This window comes from Anopheles funestus, chromosome 2RL (genome assembly GCF_943734845.2).
Source record: "Anopheles funestus chromosome 2RL, idAnoFuneDA-416_04, whole genome shotgun sequence".
NCBI lineage: Eukaryota > Metazoa > Arthropoda > Insecta > Diptera > Culicidae > Anopheles > Anopheles funestus.
Genome location: NC_064598.1, coordinates 95,765,270 through 95,790,116, shown reverse-complemented (window position 1 = coordinate 95,790,116; position 24,847 = coordinate 95,765,270). Strand labels below are relative to the sequence as shown.

At 42.1% G+C, this 24,847-nt stretch overlaps 2 protein-coding genes across 14 annotated transcripts in view; one reads left to right on the top strand and one right to left on the bottom strand.

Moving 5' to 3' along the window:
* Positions 1 to 24,847, top strand: part of LOC125763388 (rab3 GTPase-activating protein catalytic subunit) — a 356,077-nt gene that overhangs the window by 40,114 nt on the left and 291,116 nt on the right. The window lies entirely within an intron of this gene.
* The window catches only part of LOC125763385 (leucine-rich repeat and fibronectin type-III domain-containing protein 3), a 104,967-nt gene that overhangs the window by 38,162 nt on the left and 41,958 nt on the right, over positions 1 to 24,847 (bottom strand). For all 11 annotated transcript variants that reach the window (XM_049426523.1, XM_049426527.1, XM_049426528.1 and 8 more), the window contains one exon: positions 17,861 to 17,921. The gene's annotated coding sequence lies outside the window, so the exon portion shown is untranslated. The remainder of the gene's footprint in view (positions 1 to 17,860; positions 17,922 to 24,847) is intronic.

Below are 24,847 nucleotides of genomic sequence, written 5' to 3'. Positions count from 1 at the left end.
CTACTTGATTCAATTCCGCTTTATCCTTCCGTTTGCCTTCTCTTTGTGTGGTTAAATAGATGATTTTCCTGCTGCAAAGCCCCATACACGGAAGGTATCGGTTGCACATAGGCGAGCATAAAGAAAAAAGGTGTTCTTCCAATCGAAATCAATCAATTTAGCTTGATCGCGTTGTTCATGTTCCACAGATTCGCGTCTTGCATCGCCGGAAGTGGGCACGAACATCAACTCAATCTCCGTGAGATGTGACTAAGATAGATCTCGCCAAAAACGGAGAACTGCACCAAAGTTCGTTAACAAAAAAAAATTAAACCTAATGCGGAAAAGTCTTGAGTCGTTCTTCCTTTTCCGCCTTTTTGTCTGTTTAAGCATTGTTTGTGTGGGATTTTGTTTTTTTTTTGCACCCATCCAGTGTAATATAATTTTAATCACCGGGAAATTTCACATTTTGTGAAAGATTTTTATATTCCTCTCCCCTTCGTGAGGGTACCGTCTCCGGTTCCAACGGTTTTGTTCACTGACTCTAGCACTCGATATCAGTTCTGCTCAGCTGGATGCTTTTAGTCACCCGCTCATTCCGTGGATTCCTTCGCTCAGCGGTGCTTTCACTGTTTCGGTTATGATATCGGATTATCGTGACGCTCTCATCCGCGGTATGTGGCAGCAAAAAAAAAACGATCCCTGCCGATTGAATGCATCGGATGATGGATAAATGCCAGGCAGCACCACGCCCTAAGGCAAGGAGAGCCGAATAGTGTGCCAAGCAAGGGGAAAATGGGGGAAATTTATTTTTACAACTCACGAAATACGCTAACAGGCACACATCGAAGGAAGCCGGAGAAAGCGCAATGAATCAATTGCATCGTCCGGTGTGCCAATGTTTTTTTTTTGGTGGAAAGCTTTTTCATATATCGAAGCTGTCAGGAAAGATGAACCATACCGTAAACGATAGTGAACCGAAGCTGCCGCACAAAAATGCACGCATCAATGCGCCCTTCAGTGTGCCGGAGTTGGTTAGTCACCGGTTGTTTGATCGTTCACATACGATCGACTGCGATGGGTGGGGAAAATTTGCCTCTTTAGGTATGCTTTTCATTTTCGTCTGTTTTCCCTTAAATCATGCAACGGTTTCGATGTGAGCGCTTTTCATAATTTACATAGCAGAAGAAGAAGAAGATGAAAAAACGACCACAAGCAAATCGATTGCATATGAATGGATTGTGAAAAATGTATGCTTCACGGCTTATTTATGGATGTATTATGGATATATGTTATCCATCGCTGTCACGCTACGCTGCTTAAACAAGCATTATATTTTCAACCTAAAACATGCAATCCGAACGATAATATTTGTTTTGGATTGTGGTTAAGATTTTTTTTAAAGAATATTTTAAATAATTTCCATATGAACAAAACATGCGATAAGGCAAGACGAGCTAAAGGAATCGCGAACATGCGGTGATGAGCTTCTCGAGCAAAGAATTTCAAACACAGAAGAAGCAAGAAATAGCATTAAAATGAACTCCCGTTTCGTGGAACAATCGGAAGTTAATTGAATTCTTGTTTGAATTTGAATTTTCTTCTCGTTATTTTTTTTTTTGCAAAATGGAAAAAAGAAAACGCCCGAGACAATAGACGATTTATTGTGGCTTGCAGAGATTTTCTTTTGAACGGTTTTCTTTCAATCGTGACTATCGATTTGGTATTTACTCTGAAACGCTTGCTAATTAAGATATAATTACAAGATCGACCGGTTTGGGATGTAGCTTGAAATACTGTCAGCTATAGAAAGTTTGGTTAAAGAATTATTGGCTTGAAAGCAAAAAAAAGGCGAATCTCTAAATAAACAAACGCCACCGTTTATATATTTGTTGTAAGACTTGTTAAATCTACAGAGGGCCCGAGTCCGCCTTGCAGTCGTTCACGCTCAGCAATGGGCAGTACCGTGTGCAGATCCGTTTGCTTGCCTTATGCAGATTAAATCGTAAATATCCTTGCATCTCGACAATCCGTCCGTTCCAGCAGTAAAACTGATTTAGTAGATGCCGTTTTTTGGGGAGTATGAAGTTTTTGTTGGTGCACAACTTGTGAAGCGTGTATTTGTGTACCACTATTTTCCCGCTACAGATAGATCCAGCTCAAGTATGTCCGTATCACCGGAGGAATGGAACGGAATATCAGATGTTTGGCCATTCGTTGAAGCACACGGTAACGGTGCCCGGGTGTGTGTGCCATGCCCAAACTGGCCCTCGGGAGCGGTGCTGTGTGTGCATATTAATATTGAATTACAAAAGTGTCATGAATCAATTATGGCAGCTTTTTCCCGTTTCGGCGGGCGCTTTGCGCATTCGTAGGACGCACTTGTCCAATGTGTGAGAGAGTTTGAAAAACACAAAAGCCAGGGGAAGTAGTGCAAAGGGTGAAAATGTTGTTGGGAGGAGGAGTTTGCATAAAAAAAATCAAAACTACCGAAACCGGAAACTGCTAGTGACAAAACTCTGGCAGGGATTGAAACATGCAGACTGGGAAAAACGGAGCTCTTGAGGAGTACCGAGGGGTGGTATAAGGATATGCGAAATATAAACAGAGGGACACAACATTTGCCCGACATTCATGTGATTCCATAAATATGCTAATTCGTTGCATATTCGTTTTACGCCATTTTGTTGCCCGGGCAAGAATTTGGAGACGGCGGTATGGTAGATAGTGGGCATAACGCAAGAGTGAAGTTTTTTGTTTTGTTTTGGTGAATCTGCCACGAGGGGTTATCAGTTAGGAAAACGAGATATTTGCCTGATACATACCAAAATCGGGGTTTGGTTGCGGTGGCACGCTATTGAATTGTCCACTTTTATGCTTGAAATGTTGGACGCCGTGCGGCCAGAAGATGGCGGCGGTGTGGTATCATCGGTTTTAGTGAAACCGGTGGAAAATTGACAAATTTGTTAAACATGTTCCCTGTATGAATATTCAACCGTAAACAGAATCCGCAGTGCACTCGTTCGACGAACTCTCACTACAAAATGGGGTAGACCGATTTGCCAGTCGGCATTGTGTATTTTAATTATTGGAGCGCTATTAATTACAGTTAGCTTTGAGTAGGATTATGCAGTGCATTGATAAGCTATAATTTAATAAGTTCGTACTTATGGTCCGTGTCCATTGTTGGAGAATTAGTGTTGAAATAATAGAGGAGATAAAGGTAATTAAAACAGCAAAAGTTAGATACATCAATAAGGATGCAAATTGCTTGGACTGGCGATATATCAAAGAAATAACTAATGTTAAATGTCGGAAAGACACTGTCCATACCTAACCTTGACCATAATTATATCCATCTGGTGCCATGTCATCAAGCATACCCTATTAACAGAGCTCACTGTTCGATGACATGCTGACACTAAATGACTGACCTTGAAACTCGATCTTGGACCCAAGCCATCGAGGTTTATCGTTGGTTTATCATATAGAGCGGAGGCTTATGTTGGCGTTTGGCCGGTGTTTGTAGCCTCAATTTGGCTAACGTTGCATCGTACCCAACATTTCTGGATGGGCTATTTCGAGTTGCTGCTGGCACACAGGCAGAATTTGTGTAGCTCGTTAGGGTTTATTTTAATTTTTTTTATCACCAGAGCAGAGGATGTGGTTTTGCCAGCTGCAAGGAGCGAAGTTCATTTCCGGCGCATTTTGGGGGAAAATTTTGAGCAAAACGTCAATTTTGGCGAGTTTGGTGGTTTTCAATTTTTGGCAAGCAGCAAATTGATTCAAATTGGAAAAAGCGGAGCTTCCAATTGTGATCATTTATATTGAAATCGTAAGCAATACTTGGAGATATACGGGAAAAGTGGTATTCTTTTTTCGGCCGAAATACCTTTGTCATAACTTTTTGGGTGTCGATGTTTTTCTTGTAGATTATCCAGCAGTGCTCACATTTGGGATGTTTTGTTTGTGTTGTAGCCAACATATCAGACGTTCTTTTCTGCTAGTTCTATTGCGCTGTAGATTCACTCCATTGGAAGGAAAACAAACGGAGAGAGAATACTCTATGGAATTGTTCAACTAACTTATCAGAAACGATGCGGGGATATAACAATCACATTGCCATTCTGGTATTGTATTCTACCTGACAATTGATTGTGTTTGACTGGATCGATCGAAACGGTATAGGCCTCTCAACAGAAATGTCAAATAAAACCATAAACTGGCCTCACTTCGTTCCAAGTCTAGCTCTCCATACGATCATAAATTGAACGACAGGGTTTTGTGATTGGTATTATCAGTGTTCAGTTTTTGCATCGGAACACATGTTAGCAAGCTTCGTTTTAACTTTCGTTCACAGTCACCAACACCGGAAGCGGCTAAATTTGAAATCCGATTTATCGTTCATCAATTATTTGTTAATACAAAACCGGATGCGTACGCAATCCGGTAACCAATATTGTCATCAAAGGCAAAATTGTATTCGCTATCGTTGGTCGTATTGATGCACTTTTTACCAAACAATTCTGATGCAACTCAGCCGCTTAAGTTGAGGTTGTTGTTCGTAGGGAAGGTTTTAGAAACAGAGGCGATTTTTAATCCGATTCGCATTTACGCAATTGTCCGGTGGTATATATGATGTGTAGGCGTCGGTCTTATTATGATGCAAGACTGTGTATCGAAGACTGACATAAATGTCTTGATCTGTCAGTTTGAGGTTGTAATTCCACAAAAGTAGAGGAAGATATTGTGGGTTGTTTTAAGTGCCGCGACTTTAGCAACATTTTTTATCGATGTAATGAGTTTTTCTCCCATTATGTAATACGAGTGAACGGTTGTAAAAAGTGTTAGCAAAAATTACATTTTTAAACATATCCCCTAATCGTTGCACGCTTAAAATACGAATGTTAAATTCTTTATCGATTCTAAAGCAATTGCCCCGACAGTTACGTTACCCTCAGAGATCCTTTTCCCAGGATAGTAAAATACTGGCACGATTTTGCAAATTAGCGCCATCCGCCATCCGGTTTATCATGTGGAACGGTGGCAGTAGAAGGCATTCGACCTCCCGGCTACATCCTTTCAGGTCATACTTTGTCCTATCTTATGGTGGAATTATCGCGCATTATTTGCACTACAGTGTCACACACTCGATTCAACGCCCGACCGGGACACACACACACACACACTTTTAGCTTCCTGCCGATGGCAAAGACCCGGAAAACCGTGTCCTAAATTTGGCATTCTTGCCTTGCCGAGACGAGAATCGGGCGTTGGAAAGAAGTGTGAGTTTATCAAGCACAAAACATCCGGCCGATGAACATCAGTGACGGTACATCTAAGGGGGAAAAAAAGCCAGCCACGCTTACCGACGTTCTACGAGGTCGCATACCAAGCACACCTGCATACCATTTTTTTTTTTGCTCCGCCTTATCCTGTACCACACGCTGCCTCAGATGGTTTCGGATGTAATTTTAGAATTTTACATCCCATGTTTCCTGTTTTGGCTGGAGTAAACGCAACGCAACGCTACGTAAAGCCGGCTGCCTGAAGAATGTCGGCTTGCTGCCATGGCAAGCCATTGCCGCCATTTTCCCCGGATGGAGAACGCGAGGATTTTCCGTGCGGAAATCCAGTTACACACGGTCGGTTGGCTTTTGGCGTCTTTGGCGACGTTCGGTGTGTTCGGGTACATTGTTTGAAGCGTTTGTGGAGCAGGAAGACGATGAAGACGGTAAAGCTTACCGAATCCGAAAGATCGAAACGATCCAGCAAGCGAACCCGTGTGTACGTGTTGTTGCTGTAAGCGAAAGGTAATGTGGACGATGATTTTAAAGCGTTCCAACGCTTTCGGTTTGCTGATGACGGTGATGATTTGCACAGCAAATGGTGATCCAGTGCTGAGGATGGTTGCTTACACCGTTTGGATGGGTTGGGGTTGGTTAGTGGCGTTGATCCTGAAGGAGATATTGTTCACCGTACGTGATGCGATCAGCCAGCTTAGCATCTGTAACGGTCGTAAATTGGACGATGGCCCGGTTGGTTTTGCTTGGTGGGAAATATTTTTGGGAATCGGTTCACTTCCACAATCTTGCCGAATCTTCCTGATGACTTTCTGGTGGTCTTGACCAACCGAGATATAGTGTAACCTCGAGCTGTCCATAAGAAAATTTGTCAACGTCGATGAATTCCCTGCGGCATACTATCAAATCCCGAACTCTCGTCTATTTTCGAAGCAGTTGCAAAAAGAAACTGCAGTAAACGAGCATTCCGATGTGTCCTTGCAAGGAATTTGGAAAACAATGGCAACTTTCTGCGTTGAAAAGATGTTTATCGGATGAGAGCAAAACCCGATTTAATCTCCAAGTTACCGAAAAGCCACTCTCATTGTCGCCGGCTATTGGGCGCAACTTTACGACGTTCGTTCTTGTCGCGGTTCTATCCCCCCCGGGTTATCGGATCGGACGTTCGGTTCGGCGGACAAAGCCAAAATATGCAGCATGCTGGGTGCGTTGCATGCTGTGCTAGAGCTTCGGGTAATGTTCTAGCAGCACAAGAAGCGGACCTATGTCGCACATAAAGATATCGTTTTGGTTGTTGTTTTTATTATATTTTACACCCGGAGCGGTGCCTAAAACGATACTCCAACAAAACAGCGGGTCCCAATGGTCAGTGTGCTAAAAACATACTAACTTTCCTATACCAAAACACTTTTTTTCCTTGTGTGTCTGTTTGTGCGGCTTCATTTTCCAGCCTGGAGATATGTACCCAGCAAGACATCCCATGAAGAGGAGCTTTTGATAAATAAAAGCAATACGCGAATAAACATCGTCATCGGTTATTTGTGTTTTAGCTTTCCCGCACCTATTTTTATGCTTTCTTTCTTGGTGGTAGATTTTCCAATTGGTACCGACGTGCAAGATGCAGGTCTCCGATATGTTTGCTTTCCATGGTGTTTTCCCATTTTCATGTGCTTTTCCATGGTGTTTTTCGTTTTAGACGCTTGGTACCATTTTACTGGGCCTTTTGTTTTTTTCGTCCGAGATAAGTTTGTTATCATGAAGCTTTTCCATCTTTGTTTTTCATTCCCTTTAGTTTGGTTGGAAAGACCAAGGGGTGATGGTATCTGTTGGCTAGTATTTTCCGCTCCACCGGTAGCGTAAAGCGAATGAATTTATTTCAATTCATCGATACTATTAAACTGTTCGTGCACTTTCCTTACATTACTCTCATCCTGGTTTATGACACGGAAGGAAAGTCGTTTTGGAAAGAGATTTGCTTGTCCTGCGTTTGGGTTCCTTCCGTCATGTTCGGCTTATGGTTTGTATCAACAAATAACCATTTTCTCAACTTTTTTTATACGTTGAATGTTAATAGAGCAAATTATTTAAAAGAAAATAGACAAGCAGTTTTATCGATATTAGAAAATGATCAAGAATAAATCTACGTTGCCTTGATTTAATTGGGAATAACTTTTCCAGTCAATTTTTGCCGATTCAGTAGTTCTTGAGATAAATTGGTTTGATCGCTTTTTATGTACAGTTCGGAACAGCAGTAACCAAGAAGTCGGAAGTGGATTACTATAATAGGAATATAGTAAAAAAAACCTACCAGCACATCCATTACCTGCACAACTGCTCGATCAGTTGAAAAGTTGAATAGACGAATGCCGTGCATTGAATTAATTGGCTCTTGACTATGCATGTCTTGAAGAAGCAAAAGTACCCTCTCGAACTACTGCTTCCGCTTTTGCGGAGTGCTCTTTCATTCTTGTGACCAATTCGCTTCTTGATAGCATATTTTAATTTTCAGTTCTCCTCTAGCCTTTGACCAATCCTTTAAACCCCGCACCGTACCCTATACAGGATCGATTAAAAGGAGAACAATTTTTTTGCGATTCACAACCGTTTCCTTATTTTCCGGTAGGTTGAGCTTTTCTCTATTTAACGGCTGCTATCCAATCGCAAAGAAACTATTTCTTGCATTCAAAAGAAACGAAAAATCAGCACGGAAGAAGGTTAAATCGCCGCTGAATCGGAAACACTTTGGAAGAAATATTTGATGCACCGAAAGGATCGTTTATCTTTCGCCCCGGGTTCCACTCATTCGGGCCACCGAAAGCTGCTACATCGCACGATGATCAAAAATTAGTTCCCATTTTTCCCTTCCGAAGGATCGCCAAGGGAAGAGTTGTGCATTTACTCGGATTCATTTGTTGGGTTTTTGCATTATTTTTTCGCATTCCTGCGCTTGAGGAGGAAACACCAAATGGCAAACATTTTTCGTAATCGCCGAATGCAGTCGGTGCCGCCGAATGGTGGACGCAAGCTGCAGACGCCAGTTTGTGCCAGGTCTTGAATCCGAAATTGCAATACACTGCTCAAGGATGTCCTCCTTATGCTGAATACCATCGCTTACCAAGGGAACGTGCCTCAATGGGGTAATGTTTTTGGTACGAATATTTTGGAACGGTAAAAAAACACTGCTCTCAAAATGTTTGGCGCTTTCTGGGACCAAAGAGAAAGAAATGGAAATGTTTAGACAAATACTCTCGTCTGGCAACTGCAGCAATCAACGTCTAGGAGCAATATGTGTTATATTTATTTATTTTTAAGAAGTGGTTGCATCATTCAAATTGAGTGTTATGTTTGGTAAATGATGCTTGTTATTTTAACGAGTTAAAGCATCTCCATTTTATGTTACTTCAAACTGCCTTTCACCAGTGATCTACTCCGTAGTGGAATCAGTTCACAAAAAAATTATTTGCCAATCAAGAGCGAAGCATAAAATGACGATTTTGCAACGCCAACATAAACGGTGGGAAAGCTAAATTTGAATAATTGCAGCATCACCACCATCAATGATGTAGGTACGAGATGTTGTTGGGTATGGGTTGATTAATTTTTTTAACTGTCTGGCCTATTATTTTACACTCATTCCCATCTTTTGTCGCACGTTCACTACTCACTATCCAGTGGCACAAAGCACACTTGCTATCCGTGGTGTCATTGTAGCATCGTGGGAGATACGATAACTTATTTACCACAGAAGACGATCTGCGAAATGCTCCAAAAAATCACCTGCAACCGTTTCCATAGTGGCACAAAAACTACCAAACCCGTTTGTACCTTCCCTTTCGGGACGGTTTTCGTAAACCGTTCTATCACCGGACCACCGGGGTTTGGGCGTTATTTATCATATTTTATGAGACGAACAACCATGGCAAGGAAAAGCAAATCTGCAGCAGCCTAAAATCTTTACTCGCTTTTGCGTAACCGTAAGATTATGTTAGACAATGGTGTCACTATGCAACCGCTGTTGACCAACGGTTTTCGGTGCGAATGGTGCGAAGAATTTATGGATCGTCGCATGGTCGCGAATTGCAAACCACATCACATAAACAGCCCAACCGAACCTGGACGGTGTCGCTCAGCAGTACCGGTTTGTCCATTTTTTTTCGCTGTCACTTTGTATGATAGGCGATCCATAAAATAAAATCTATGTATAATAAAAAGAATGTAAACAAAGCTTTCAAGATTTTTTCCTTTCAGCATTTTGTTTTTTTTCCCCCTCTCTCCTTCATTTCGTGTGGGAAATTGGTTCAACAAATGGCAAACCAGACGCAACACCACGGCGGTGGTTTGAAAAGGGAAAATTCGTCCAAAGTGACTCAACAGAAGCAGCGAGTAAGCTGTATAATAAAGCAGACAGACAATCGGGTCACCGGAGAAGCGCGATCTAATTAAGGCACGACGAAAAATCGTGACAATCCACTCGCTTTTTTTCTGTTGGTTACAGGGGAATAGGAGAACAGGTGACAAAGCACACGGGCTGCTGCATGTTGGAGGAATTCACTTTCAGTCAACCTGAGTCGCTAGTCGGTGCGAATTGGAAGAAGTGGGATGTAAACTAGGATCTTTAAGCTAAGGAGCTTCATTAGATAATGTTGATTCATTATCTTATTCTTCCTGTTAGGTGTGTTTATTTTTATCACATAATTATGGAATTGATGTGTACTTGCAATTATTATTACTTTGATGCAAAAAAAACACATTTCATTTTTTTGCGTTAAGTAGTGAACAAAATGTATACTAAAAATAGACAGGCACACATTTTCCTTAACCTTGATTTGTTGCACCATTTCGCACTTTCGCGTTTCTCTTCGTAAATTACTTTAAGTTTACGTGCAGCAGTTTTACGTGCCTGTCCCGTTTTACAGCAGCCTGGCTGCCACTAAAACGCTTCTTCAGCTTCAAAAACGACCGTACAGTATACGCAGAAAATAATGATAAAATGTATCAACAGCGAGCGTGATGCACCTGGTGGAGGTGTATCTTTTTTTCCACTAGCCATCATTATCGCCCATCATCACTACCATCATGCATCCGTATCATCAACTCTTAAGTTAAGCTACAAATATACCCAAGAGAGCTACCATACCATAGGAAGCGCTAGGGTGAAAAATCTGGCAATAGAAACAACAAGAAATCATCACTGTAATTGAACGATAGTTGGCCAAACGGAGCTAATCCGATAAACCAGTTTAAAATATGAACCACTGTTCTCATACAGCGAGACGTACGTTTCATCCTCCTGCTTCTCGCATACGTTTACACGGTAGCGTAATTCACTTGCAGATTACAACTGTTACAGTCTATAAAGTACAAAACCACATGCGATGCTCCAATTCCCGTGCGTACACTTCCCATCCACTTCCTGCTCCCATAAAATGCGTGCGTGTAAGTGGATTTTCTTTGAAGTGGAGGTAAGGACGTGGTGCGTTCCAATAAAACAATGATTGTGTAGCAGTATGGCAACAAATCTACTCCAAATTGCTCATCCATCCGTTGGAATATCAACGTCTTCCGTGGTTCTCATTTCACCCAGGGGCGACGGTGTGAGGTACGTCAATCGGGGGTGAACTTCGTGGACTTCGAGGCATAGCTCGAACAGTCAAACATATGCACAATGGTTGGGTAGTGTGGTTGTTTAATTTAATTAAGCTCTAATTCAATCGTATTTTCGTTTTCCTCCTCTTCTCAGTTTGAAAGTGCCCTCGTCGGTATCGCCGTGAATATCAAGCTTGAGACTCTCGAGGCGCTTCTATTGATGAACGTAGTTTCTCCTTGAAGGTTTTGCTCAATCTAAAATCAGTACTACGGGATAGAGACTGCTAATATGGGGCTCGATTGTTGTCTTAAGACGCGTCTACAAATCTTTAGCAAAAAAAGGAACTTGAAAGAAGAACCATTTCCCAATAGAATGTGAGCAAGAGAGAAAGGCTTAAACCAAACAAAATCTGCAAACTGTTTGCACAACCGATACATACAGCAGACCTTTCTCAATGAAATGCTTGAGTAGCAACGTATAAAATAGACCACCTTTTAAGCCAAGTTTTGTAGCCAAGCGAACGCGTTCCGTTCCGTATCATGCCGTGATATACGGTCATTTTATCTTACACCCTACCAACCTGTCCAACCTCAACATAACGTAAGGGATCCCGTTAATGCGGTAGATGATGCTTAAGTAAGGCCACCTTCGAGGGGCGAAGGCGAGTTTGGTTTTCATTCTTCATCTATGTCAACGGACGAAATGTAAACAATTTAAGACATCATTAAGTTGTTACAGGGGTTTTTGCTTCATCAACTGATGTGCACGCTAGCGGGAGCAGTTGCAGGAAGGTCACGGAAGAATATATGCTTCGTACAGCGTGTGTGGTTTCCCTTGGCGCTTGGTGCACCATGAGAATGAGTGCTTCTTTTCTCATATCACAGGGTGTATTCCCACGGGCATACTTTTCTTTGAAATCTTCCCCATAGACTATTCGGCATTGTGTACTTTTCCCTCTATTCGTGTGTGGATGCTTTACTGTTTATATTTCATTTAGAAGGCATCGTTCCATGCTGCGAAAATGAAATAATTTCCACCTTGCTTATCTCGCTGCATTTCCGAACAGACACAAAACGGTGGTGCTCTGCTGAGGATGTTCGTAGCTGTACGTTACCATTAAGTAGTCAGAGGCGAGTCAGGCTGGCGAAAACATTCGGCAGTGCTTTTCCAAGAGTTTTCCGCGTGGTGAATAAATTTCATCTTATTCACTAGCCCATTTATGCGTGGCAAATTCTAACGAATGACACTGACAGGTATAGTTTGTGTGTGTGAGTGGGGGAGTTGTTGGAAATGTACATTAGCCTACAGTGTTGTATGATCTGTAGTGTGGACTCCTGTTACGCTTTCTTTTTTTCTGAAGAGAACGCTTTGCTAAAGCAACCTCTGGGCGAAAAGTGGATCCCAAGGCCCATGTTCCCATTCCTAGGATGTCTCTCTCCCTCCCTATCGTCTAGTAAGACTTTCGGTAGTAAATGAAGATAAGTGGCCAGCGCGAACACCCTACCCTCTCCGGGAGACTTATGAGAATTATGATTTATGCGGTGGGAATTTTAGAAACGCAGGAACAAGAAAACTTCCAGCATACCCAACGCAGCCCGTATGATTGCCTGGGCACTCCAGTCTGGGTAACGTTCTGTTCTCATCATCAGCTTCCGCCTTCTTGGCTGCTGTCCGATTTGCGACCCAACTGTTTACGAATGAATGGAGGACGGCGTTGGTGGTGGCGATAGGAGGTTAAGCAAAGTTATGGCAGTTGTCCAACCTAATCCGATTAGCGAGGACCGATTTGTGGCGTGCCTTCACTCGATACAGAGAAAAGTGTGCATTATCCTAGCCACCGAATGAACTCCGACTCGCCGAGATACCACGTAAAGTCAGTGTGTATTGGCCCGTTTAGCAGAGAAAATAATTAATGAAAGGTAAATGAAAACCACCCGGCGGAGGTCAACAAAAGTGAGTGAGTGTTTTGGGGCAAGTGGTTCAACATGTTTTAAATAGCTTTAAGGGTGAGAGTTGGTTCGATTCTTTCTTTTTGGTTCGCCCCGCTTTAGTGTGTCTTAAATACTTAATAGGGATTAGAGACCTCTGGGGTAATTGTGTGAGATAAACAAGAATTCTTCTTTGATTCTTAATGTTTAAATGCTCGGAAATTTCATGGTGAGTTTTCATGTCGCTTAAGGAGGATTTAGTTCTCTTATGCTTTGAAAAGCGGAATGGGGATTCATTCCATGCATCCCACCCTCGGAAACGTCGTTGCTCATTGTTGGGCATGATAAATTAGTGTTCCGTCGTGATTCCACCAGCCAATCGTATGGAATGTCCTTGCGCGTAAGATAAACTGGTACAATAGAAAGTTCCGCTTCGTACAATGTTCTCAAAACCCGCGGCAAAATGCGCTCGGAATAAATCTCAGCCGGGCAGAATTGGTGCCAATTGCAGCTAAAATCCGAAGTGCAAGGAACTTCCGGAATTTAAATGCTGTTCCTAGGGAAAGTGTACTTGACGAAGGCCAAAGCTTCTTCCGTGTAGTGGGAAGAGATGAAATTTTACCTCCTGCGTTCTTCGTTTCCTCCTTTCTAGCAGGGGTTTTTCATCAAACGGTCAAATCGTGCACCAAGACTAAAGGATAAACTTCCAGTGTTTGCTTTTGCTGAAAGATTTTCACCATCGTCGATAAAGTGCATCTATTCCCTGTGGGACGGTTAGTGGCAGGATTAGCGTGTTGAGGATCCAGACAGTTGCGTGAGTTCCGTCTCGAACATTGCCAGCGAACACACGAACTGCTCCGTTTTTCGTACACCAATACCAATGTCATAAGGAATGTGTACAGGACAGGATCGTTCGGTGCACGAAGCTTCCAAAGACCTTGCGTTCCGGTTTAGAATAAATGTTGAAGCAAAAAGTTTGTGTACTACACACTTTAAGCACGTGCCACATACATACACGTGGTTGGTGTGCACGGTGTGAAAATAGGAAAGTTTTTGTTGCTGGAACTTTTGCCACCTTACCGCTGGAAACGTTGGTACACACGTGCATTCCCAGTGTGTCCGTATCGGATTCCTACGTATGTGAACGTGATTTTACTTGAGCAGAACTTTCTGCTCCCCTATTGCTAAATGTGGCCCTGGGCATCATGTTTGGGGAAGAACACCCAACGGTATTGCTATGATTTTCTTCCTCTTTTGCGTTGAGTGAATTATTGTTATTATTGTCACCGTTTGTAAAAGTGCTTACGTGAATGCATACGTAAATGTAGTTTCCACTTATCATGTCCGGAAGAAGAAAGAAAAAACGGGAAGGATTGCATACTCATAAAATTCATCTTCCCAAACACTTGTGCAACCCGTAACATGGTCGTTTGGAACCACTTTCGGGTGACTATTTATTGAATAACAGTTGGAGGTTTTTTTTCCTCTTCTTCAGTGTCATTTTTTTGTCACCGGCTCATATGATTTGAGTATATGAATAAATTGCGTGCTTTCTTCACACGGTTTCAATATTCGTGCCTTTATATACCGAAGTATACCAATGGTATCTTGGGGTATGCTCTCTTATATCCTGAAATCTCTTCTTCATGATATAGTCACTTTTTTCAAGATTCGTACTTTTTTCTTTAGTCAAAACCACACTATTTCAAAAAGGGTGGGCAGATGGGTGAATACATCCTAGGGGCATATGTTGCAGTGTGAAGTGAAAATAATAACAAAAACATTTATTTTCGATCCTGAAAGCGTCGAGAATCAACGTTGAGCGGCGAAAGATTTTTTTCTTCGCGATGTTTTTTTTAGCGATAAGAACACTCGGGTTCGATTATTTTCTTTTTTTTGTCGGCACCTTGCATGAGTGATGTGAAGTTGGTTTTCGATATGGTCTCACACATTCCGGTGAGCTATTGGAATTATCGATCACGTTTTATTTATTTTGGATGTTATTTTTTCCGCTTCCTTCGGTCGCATTGATCGCATAAGAAAGCAATGAAATGTTCCATCACACTAGACTGTGAATCATCTACAGACGATGGTCGGTTAGATTCTCGAGAGGTATTCGTAGCCATTTACTAACGTCATAACAGAAGTTAAATGAATAGCAAGCACGTTTAAGCATGGTTCGTAAATTAATTACTGCAAGCATTTTGAAACAAGCCGTGTTCCGTGTCGTGTGATCACCATCTTAGCAAAGCATTTCTATACGAGAATCTTTGGTCAATCTTGGGGATTTATATTTTAGACAACCTCAAATTGGTTGGCGAGATTTGGTTGGTTTGATCGATTTATCAACCTGCAAGATTTATGCACGAACCTGATTTTACGTTCGTGTGTTTCATAAGATCTCGACTGTGGTCGTGTTACACCTTCTACGACTTCAAGCGTCACGCAGCCACACATGTCACATGGGTCGTGATCAATGTGAACAAGAGAGTGAAGAACTTATATTGTGCGGGTTCCAAATTTCGGGCCTTGATTTGACATTCGATTGTAACACGTTTTTTTGGCGATCGTGTGTCCGTGACAAACAGGCAGAAAAAAGCATTCACGCCTTCACTGGGTCAGTCAATCAGTGAGAATGGTGAAAGGAACCCAAATGGTTCGAGTTGGAGCAATAGCCCAATGAGATTATTTAACGAAAAACTGTAAGATCTTTTGGAGAGTTCGCTTGGCATTGTCTTAACTTTGACAACTTGCCACAGAAACCCGGGAAGATGCGGCATGTCTGTAACGTTATAAATTATTGCTCAATATCGGTTTTATTACACTTGATTTTTTTTTATTCAAAAGAACAAGAAACCAAATCGTTGTTCTTGAGCCTTTTTTGTGTTTTTGGACACGGTCGTAAACAAACAAAAAATTTGGCGCAAATACTGAGCGCCAAAACTAAAAAGATAAACATCCCAAACGGGGAATTTATTCGAAGGTTAGTTTTTACTTGTGCTTACATCTCAATCGCACTTCCGAGGCCACTTTTCGATCGAACCATCCTTACCATAAATCATTCGATTATTTGTCGTAAAAATCCAATATTCATGGTCCCGAGAGAGCCCACCCAAGTTTCGTGTGCGCTCTCGTGTTGTGTTGTGTTCCGTTCCACACAGTTAGGATCTACCTACTTTTTTCTATGTCCTCCGTATATCGTCCATGAAATAGGCATAACTATCGCTCATCTATGTTTCCTCCTGCTGCCCTCTTTTACCGTCCCTTTCTCCGCAAGCTCCAAAAGATGCTCCAAAAAAAGCGAAGTTCTCACCCGAAAGTAACATGATTGACAGCTTTTCTGGCAGCTGTTACTGCTGGCACTCGATTATGTACAGTACAAGAAAAGGGATGGAACCAAGATTCCAACTGGACCAACGCCAAAACCGTGCTTGGCGAGGGGTGGCGAGCGTGTGTTTGTTGGTGGATCCATCCGAACATGGAGTCAATATTAGAATTCATGAGACATCCGTATATGCTCATCCCAATCTGCAAGCGGCGAAGAGATTAGAGAAATGCATTTAACATGAGAACGGTGCCTACGATTGAATTTATCACGGTTCGATTACACTCTCCGGAATCAATCGGAACCGAGCGAAAAAGGGAATGGGCACCACATCTGACATGCATGTGATGGAGTGATTACATTCATGTGTAATAATGTGACTACCGTCGTTGTGCATCTCGACCTCAGTTGGTCATTACGCTTCGCCGGTCGATAACGGTCGGTGAGTTTTCTTGACAGCTGCGTTGGAGGCAAATGCGCTTATTAATAGAACGCACGTGTCTGTACGGCTGATATCTGAACACTTTAAAGCGTAACATTCAAACCTCGGATCTTAAGATATCGGCATTCCTACAAACGGGTTTCAAGGATCTTGAGGATATTGGAGCTTGGAGAAGAAATTTTCAAACTCCTGCTCCAGCACGCAGCTTTCGTTGACAGTGCAACAAACTGTCGCAAATCGTACAGATTATGTTGTGTGGAAGGACAGAGGGGTTAGAGAGCAATATTGTACTTTCTGTACTCTTGCTATTGTTTTGACCCGGATGCCATAGCCATGCCATAGCCCACAAACTGTCAGCAGTTGTTTAATGTCGCCAGCTGCATCCATGTGCCGCTGTCAAATGTCATTGCAGCTTGTGAGGTCTGGTGGGTCACATGCCATTACGATCTTGGTTTAACGGATTAATTAATTTCATCCTCTGGCTCACAGCACCAACCGCTAGTGCAATCAATGTACACAACAACTCCCACTTCAAATCGATGAAAATCCACATGCTCTTCTTCATACCCGTCCACAATGAAGGAGTTTATGAAAAATCAATCGAAAAGTGCTTGGAACTGTCAATTATTCGCACGATGCCGTAAAGTCCACGTGGAGAAGATAGGAAAGATACGTTAAACGTAAATTGAATCAGACCACCAGCTCTGCTCAATTGCTTGTCCGCACCGGATGACGCATCGGTGAAGATCCGATCCTCATCGCGCCACGACCATTCGGTGGTATGCTGCGCGGCTTCGGATGATGATGACAGCGATATAAATAAATCTGGTCAGGATTGATAAATCCGCGACGCACTGCCGCACCAAAAACAAAACAAAAACGAGCACCTCCCCACCACAGAGAAGTCCCTACCACGGCGATGTGTTCTCTGGTGGACAGTAGAGAAATGCAAACTTTATTGATTGATTACATCAAGTTTATCAATCAAAGTTTCCCGGCCGAGATCTGGCCGTTGGTGGCGTGGGGACACCCTTTTTGCGATCGGGGTTGACCGATTTTGCTTGTTTTGTCAATGGCAAGCGTATTTTCGGTTTCCGATTTCCATGTGCGGTGTGAGGAAGGTTCCGACGAGATAGACGCCGACCAACCGGAACAGTTGTCGAGTTGTGTTGACTTGGCGCTGACTGATTGGGTTTGCTCCAGTACAACACACCGGTTTTGGGTTGCGATTGTCGCCAGTTAAGTAAATTTCGTACGATTCTCGGTGGACCTAAGTGAAAGCTAAAAGGCACTTACCAGCGAGCTGTTTTCGTTGTTATGATGAAAAGTTGGTCGTTGGAAGTAGAGTGCGCACCGTCTGCAAGAGAAATAATAAGAAGAATTGATTTAATTAAATAGTTTGAAACAATCGTTACTTCTATTTAGCGATCGATACATCTTTCCGTTACGTTTTTTAAGTAGCAGAAATAAAAAAGACAATAAAATGAAATCGTATTTCAGAACAGACTGTACTTGTGTTCTTATAATATTTAAGGAATTCAAGGAATAGACAACTAAAAATCTGTGACTACAGTTCTGCAATGAAATCTTAAACGATTATCATCGATATATTACGAAGAGGAATTTTTTAAGAACGTTAACTCTTACTGAGCTCATTCCAGAACTAATGAAATGGCTGCTTATTCCGCCACAAGTATTTATATACCATTAGCATCATCATTGATGCCTAGATCCATCTGGCTCTAAAACTAAGTCGAAACATTAAGACCAAGAATCGAAAATTTGATTTAGTTCCGCATCGACATAATCCTTTCACTAGCCTCGAGTGGTTCTTAAAGGAGCGTTAGAGATGGAACAGATTATATTGTGGTACAAACTATCCCCCAAGCGCCTGCAACGCAACGATGCGAAGTGTTTTGCCCGCTATTCAATTACCATGCACAAAGCTCTGAACAGTGAGCGCGAAAGCACAAACCGGGCAGGCTTGGTAATAAGCTTGTTGTCCCTTCCCACCCATCACATCAATGGACCGTTGGCTACTAAACTGATCACGGCCACTTTTCGATTAACGACCATAATCAATTTCCAGCCTTAATCGACCGAACATCGACCACAACAATAGTCCGCTTTGCTCGATTGTGGTGTTTGCGGCCAGACCAATGGTACGAAGCAGTTGAAGCTCGTTTTGTATACGCTCGAACATCAGTGGTGGTTGCGGGAGTGATAACACCACAACGCGATAGCGGCTTATTATCGAGTGTCGGTTGACTCTTCTTCTAGGGAGAGTTGGCTTGCGTTAGGTTCGATTGATGATAATTACATTGCACCATGTATGTACGTGTGCTACAGCATACTTTAACGCCCCTACAGGACAGGAGTTTTCTCAATTCAACCGATCTATCCGATTGACCATGGTTGCCGCTGTGGTACTCGGTCACCCAGTGAAGCTGACCTAAAAATGAAAACACTTTACATCCAGCGTGTCAAATGCAAACATGCGCTTAAATAGGTTCCATAAAAATATTAACTTTGGCTGCAAGTTGAGTGTAGCGAGCACTGAAGCAACCGTAGCCACGGTAGCTAATTCGATTGAACCTTTGGTTGGACCGTTGATCACGTTGGTCAATTTCGAAATGTACCCCGTGCGTGTGTGTGTGAGTATCTCTCCATTCCCTTTTCAACCAATCTAACCGCAATTCTCGCTAGATGTGAAGCGTTACTACACGCTGGAATTTATGCAAGCAAACGGTTAGTAATGGAGTTCTTTAGACCGCTACATGGTGGGACCACAAGACTGGTGTCAAGATTCGTGTGAACCTAGTAATTCTTTTCGCGTGTTTACCGTGCGGAATGCTGTCCGATCGGTTGTATGCCACTTGCGCAAAATTGCCCTGGTAGTAATGGTCGTCGGAGTGCCGACGGATATACCAACTCCGCACCTAAGGGTGCAGGTGCATCATTAAAACCAGTCCTTTTCACGTGCATGATTTGATGAACTGCATCGAATGTACTCCATTTGGATGTTCTTTTTTGTTGTTGTTAGTACACTCGTCGCACTCTGGTCACCCGTCCGGGAAGCCATTTTCTCACGGTCAATTCCAGTTGCAAGTATGTTGCATGGCGTTACAAACGAGCTACTTACCTGGGGGTGGTATGAACCTAAAACACTACACGATACACACCAAATCGATGGTTGGTGTTAGGTGGTTTAAAACGAGATTTTTTTGTAGGTCATTGGGAAGCTGTAAGCCACTATCAATGCCAAAGATCGAATGAATTGTTACGCAACTGAAGCATACATAATAGTTATTTTTTTCATGACTATTCTCACTAGCAAGTGTTGTCATAATTTTCCCATATTTCTTATCCATTTAAGATGATTCCGAACCCCTCCGACGTGTTGAACCTGTCGACGTTATATGAACCGGAAATGATATCATATCCACGTTCCCTTACCCGAGATCTGTCGACGTAACGAAATATGTCCATTTAATTCGACAAACGCAAAACGGAATTTCCCGAAGACATCGTCATCGGAGAAATCAACATAATTCCATTCGGATGCGTTGGATTGTGTCACTCGGACGCAACTCCCTTGCATAAACACACCAAAAAAGGAGAGAGACAAAAAACATAAAGACGCCGACATTTAATTGAGATAAACGAAAAATATTCATTCAAACGTAAAAGAAACAAAAACCCCCAACAAAACCTCGAGCCTCAAGAAAAACCTCAACGAATTCGTTTTCGGACGTAAAACTCACAATCGTTTTTGGTGCAGATAATGGTACGCGTGGAGTGAGGCCGGTTTTGATGCCGGATGCATGAATTAATGCAAATGATTCGAGTCGAGCACTAGTCGCAAACTAGTCGTAAAACGAAAGGGACCGTTACTGCTGGGTTTGCAGCGTCCATGCAGTGTGCATAAGAAAATTTTGGGTGTTCAGGTTTTTTGGGAGTAGTGAAATGACAAAATGGACCAAAAAAGGGCTAAAGAAACAGTGTTTCCCATTGACTGCGACACCTGGGGCATTAGTGGAGTAATACAGGGAGACAGAGAAGGGTTTGTTGGGTGAGTTTTGTAAGTGAAAATGGAAAAGGCGGAAATGTTTCCAACAAAAATCACTTTTGCCGTAGGAGCTGTGATGTTAATGTTGGTAATGAGTGATTATTATGTATTTTTTTACCTGAGAACAGAATGTAACATTATGCACCTTGGTGACGACTCAATTGTCCAATGTGTGGAATGGTGTTAGACATAGCAGTGATATTTGAATTTTTGGACGAAAGAAATCCAAGAGTTGGAAAATGAAATTCTTCTTTTTACCGTGATTCTTACAATAACTTATTGTAAAATAACTATTATCTAATAATCAAAACTAGCTTCAAAATTCCATCGAGTTCAGACAACTTCGTCTCCTTTTTCAAGAAAAAAAAAATTGTTGTTAGTCTCCATCGGCATCGTCTTCGAGATATGCGATGGTATTAAAAAGCTTTTACAGAAACGCAAACAGAGCACAACTGGACAGTTTGGACAGGAAGCGTTGTGTAACTTAAGCACGTAATACAAATCAAATCGAACCTTCTGCAAAGTGCAATTTTCCATTTTACACCCTAACACGGAACGTTCTTGAGCGTGAGTTTGTTTCTCCGGTTTACTTCACTTTTAATTTCATCGTGCCCCCCCGCTTTTTTGTTCGGACCGAAAGGGTACCGATAACAAGCAAGCGTCCAAGGGGTCTAGGTTTCACTTTTCGATTAAAAAATTCCAATCCGAATCCTTTCCCCGGTTCGGTTTGCTTTTCGGATGTTGCGTTGATGGACGTGCTCGGTTTGGTGTGTTTCAGCTTTTGTTTGAAAGGGAAAGAGCTAAACGGCAAGAAACGCATCCTTGTGAAGTTTTTACAAGCATTATTTTCTTTTCTCTGATGGGTTTCGGTTTTCACCGTACGGATGTAGATAAAGGTCCATTTTCATACCGGTACCGGCGCGAACTAGTCTGTCAGCTTTAGTGCGTCAAGCTTGGAGTTGGAGCGGATGCACCGATTTTTTCATGTGTTTAAGCGAACTACACGTCCAGCATTCTCGCTGTGATGCATCGCATACAAAATTGGCAAGTTCGATCTCTGTTTGGTTTGAGCTATTGTATTGCGAACAAACAGGCATCAAAACCGTTAGATGCAGTTCTTTGTGCATTTCCCATCAAACTATTACATTTCATTTCCATGCATCTCCGGTGAATGTTTTATCCGGATGCACTTTGTCTATTCGTCACATTCCATACATTTTTCGATGCATTTTTCTTATTCACGGCTTTTTGGGTGTTTTTTTGTTTGTTTGTTTGCAAAAAAACACAAACTGAATCCGGAATCCGGTGGCAAATTCTCTCGTAGAACATAACCGTGGAAAAAATCGCCTAACTGATATCCAAAAAAAAAGAAGTTCTTTTCAAAAAAACAAAGCTAAGAGTCCCGATAGTGAGGGCACAACCTTGTGCCTTTTGTTCCGCAATGACAGTTTTGCATCACAATTTGCTGCACACAAATCCCTGAACAAAGACCGATGATGTTGTCCATTCGGCAAACGATGATGGTTGTCTAAGAAGAACTGTCACGTTTCAAATTGTGCGGGTTTTTGTGTGCAATGGATGGAAACTGAGCAAGACTCGTTCTCGCACCCTCATTTCCATCAATCTGCGGTAGTTCAAAACGACGGACAAACGGTTCTCGATTCCATTTCCGGTCTAGCTATCCGGTTTGTAGTGAGTCTGACAGGGCGGTGGGAAACGGTTTGGTTCCATTTTCGTACGTTAAGTTAACGCTTTTAACCTTACGATTTTTTTTTGGTTTTGCCACCGTACAGATCCGCCTGCAAAAGGCTGCGGTGTGACTCGGAACTGTGTCCCGAGAAATAGCTCTAGCGCCTCGGGAGGCTTTTTGTGACACTTAAATGGTGCGAACTGAGAATCGGTTATGTGTGGTTTGGAAGCTTGAACCCCGTATAGTTTTGGGACGGGATGTCGTAGGCCATGTCCTAACCACTATATATATTGGGGAATGGTGGAACCGTTCGGACATGGTATCCGTTGTTCACACTTTGATAAGCACAAAAGTTATTTGCTGGTCATTTAGGATGTGTGTTGGTTTTTTTGCTTTTTTGAATGAAGGCAAACATATATTTAGTTTGTTTCGCAAAATTCAATCCCCACCACCAAGGGGCATTAACATGCCCAAATGTCATCCTCAGCCTTTGTACCTTCTCCTGGTGTTGCTGTTAAAAAGACCGGACATGAATCCTCTGAATTTCAAAAGAGCATTATATCGTTGCGGTGAATGCTGTTTTGTTTTTTGTTGCTCTCTAAGTGTTACGGTGCATAACTTTTTGATGCGCTTTCAGTGGTTCACACACGTCCAACGGCCGTTTAGTGCTGTGTGTTGGAATGTCATTCCAATGCACTTAACCACAGGAGAGGTTTTGTGTAGAAAATAAAGGAAAAATCGTACCAACAATCAGAGCGCTCTATTCAAATTCGTTCACCATCGCTTGATGGTGACATTTCTAATTTCTTCTTTTCTCTAATGCACATCAATTTAATTTTTTTGGAATTTTAAATTGTAGACTGCACTACTTTTTGAAGCTTCCATTATTGTGAATAACACAGGAACGAACTTCCTGACAGCCGTATTTGTAACGTCAATGCGAATCTGATGCTGTTTTGTTCACTTTTCTGTCGATTTAATTTCTCTTGTAGAAATCAATTTTTCATGCTCAAAATCTTTAACCAGAGACGCAGAACATCGCAGGACGCGTTTTGTGGACGACGCCACAAACCGTCACAATTAATTCACGTGGTTGTACCACACGACTGCGCTGTACGTTTTTCGAAACGTGTGACGTGCTTCCGGTAGGGTGGCTGTCAACAACGCGCTTTAAGCGTTCAGTAACCCAATCTCTCTGGTTTGAATCACAGAAAGACGAAAGCAAACAGAAAAAAACCCCACAAGAAACTAACTGTGCCGACTCAATACGTCTGATGGATGCGATATGACATGACCCAACGCCCGAGCGAAGGTGATTTTGGCAAAGGGCAAGAAGTTAAGGGTAAAAGAAGTATATAAAGTGACAGAAACTTTTGCGAAACGTTAAAGCCGGTCGGTTTTGGACGTGTGGTTGAAATCATTCTACCCCACCGTTCGCACCGTTCTCTCGTCCACTCTCGGAAGACAATAAAGGAAAGTTTTATTTTAAATTAGCTTTAGTCGTCCCTTACTTTCGTGTTTTTTTGTGTGTACTGGACTTCTCGTTTCAGTGACCGTTGATGTCTAGTTCTGCAGTGGAACCAGGCAAGGCAACGATGGAGTATTTTATTTTCTAGTTGTTTTTTTTTCTCTAAGTTTGTCGTTAATATGAAGACTAGTTTGTGTGGCTTGGGATGTTTTGGAACCAACTAGCCATCAAACAAAATATAAAAAATAATGGATATAGAAAAAAAGGTTTGAAAGTGGTTTTTCTTTTGCTGGTATGTGTTCATGTGTGTGTGTATGTATTTTTTGCCACTTGACATAGTCACTTCTTTCGTAAACTTCACCACTTGTTCCAGTAAGTTAACCACTTCTCAACCAGAAGCTGCTTAACGGCTGAATTTTTCTGCATTCAATTTTGTGTAGCAAAGGGAGGAAAATTTGGAGCCCGTTTTTGCTTCTCGATTTAGTTTCTCGTCTCTTCACGTTACACGCTGTAATTGAACAAACCACCGTTGACGGGTCGAGCTAATGAAGTTTGAGAGAGACTTTTTAAAAAAAAGTGAGTTTAGTTTTCCCCCATCCGATCAACTGTCACCAAGTGGATGCGGTTGGTTGGTGAAGAAAATGAAATAAGCACTTGTGAATTTCCTCCGGTTCGTTGCATTTTTTATTTTGTCCTTCATTGCAAAGCAAATGCATTCTCTGTTTTGCTTCACATTGACTACTGTGTAAGTGTATCTCTAATGAAATGGAAGGTTTTTCTGTACCAAAAGTACGAATCGATTTACACGTGTTCCATCTCGGTCTGGATGATGCACGTGTTTGTTCATTCCTTTTGTCAGAATGTCCACAAACACGAGCTTTTTTGTTTCTCTTTTAATTGCATTTTAAAGAACCTCGCTTTACGGGTTTCTATTCCATCTTCCTGGTGAATGTTTGTAGGAACGTGACTAATGAGAAAAAATGGTATTACAATGGATATTTAACCGTGGACGTTTCCACTAGTAAAATGACATTTAAATGATCCGACATTTTGCAT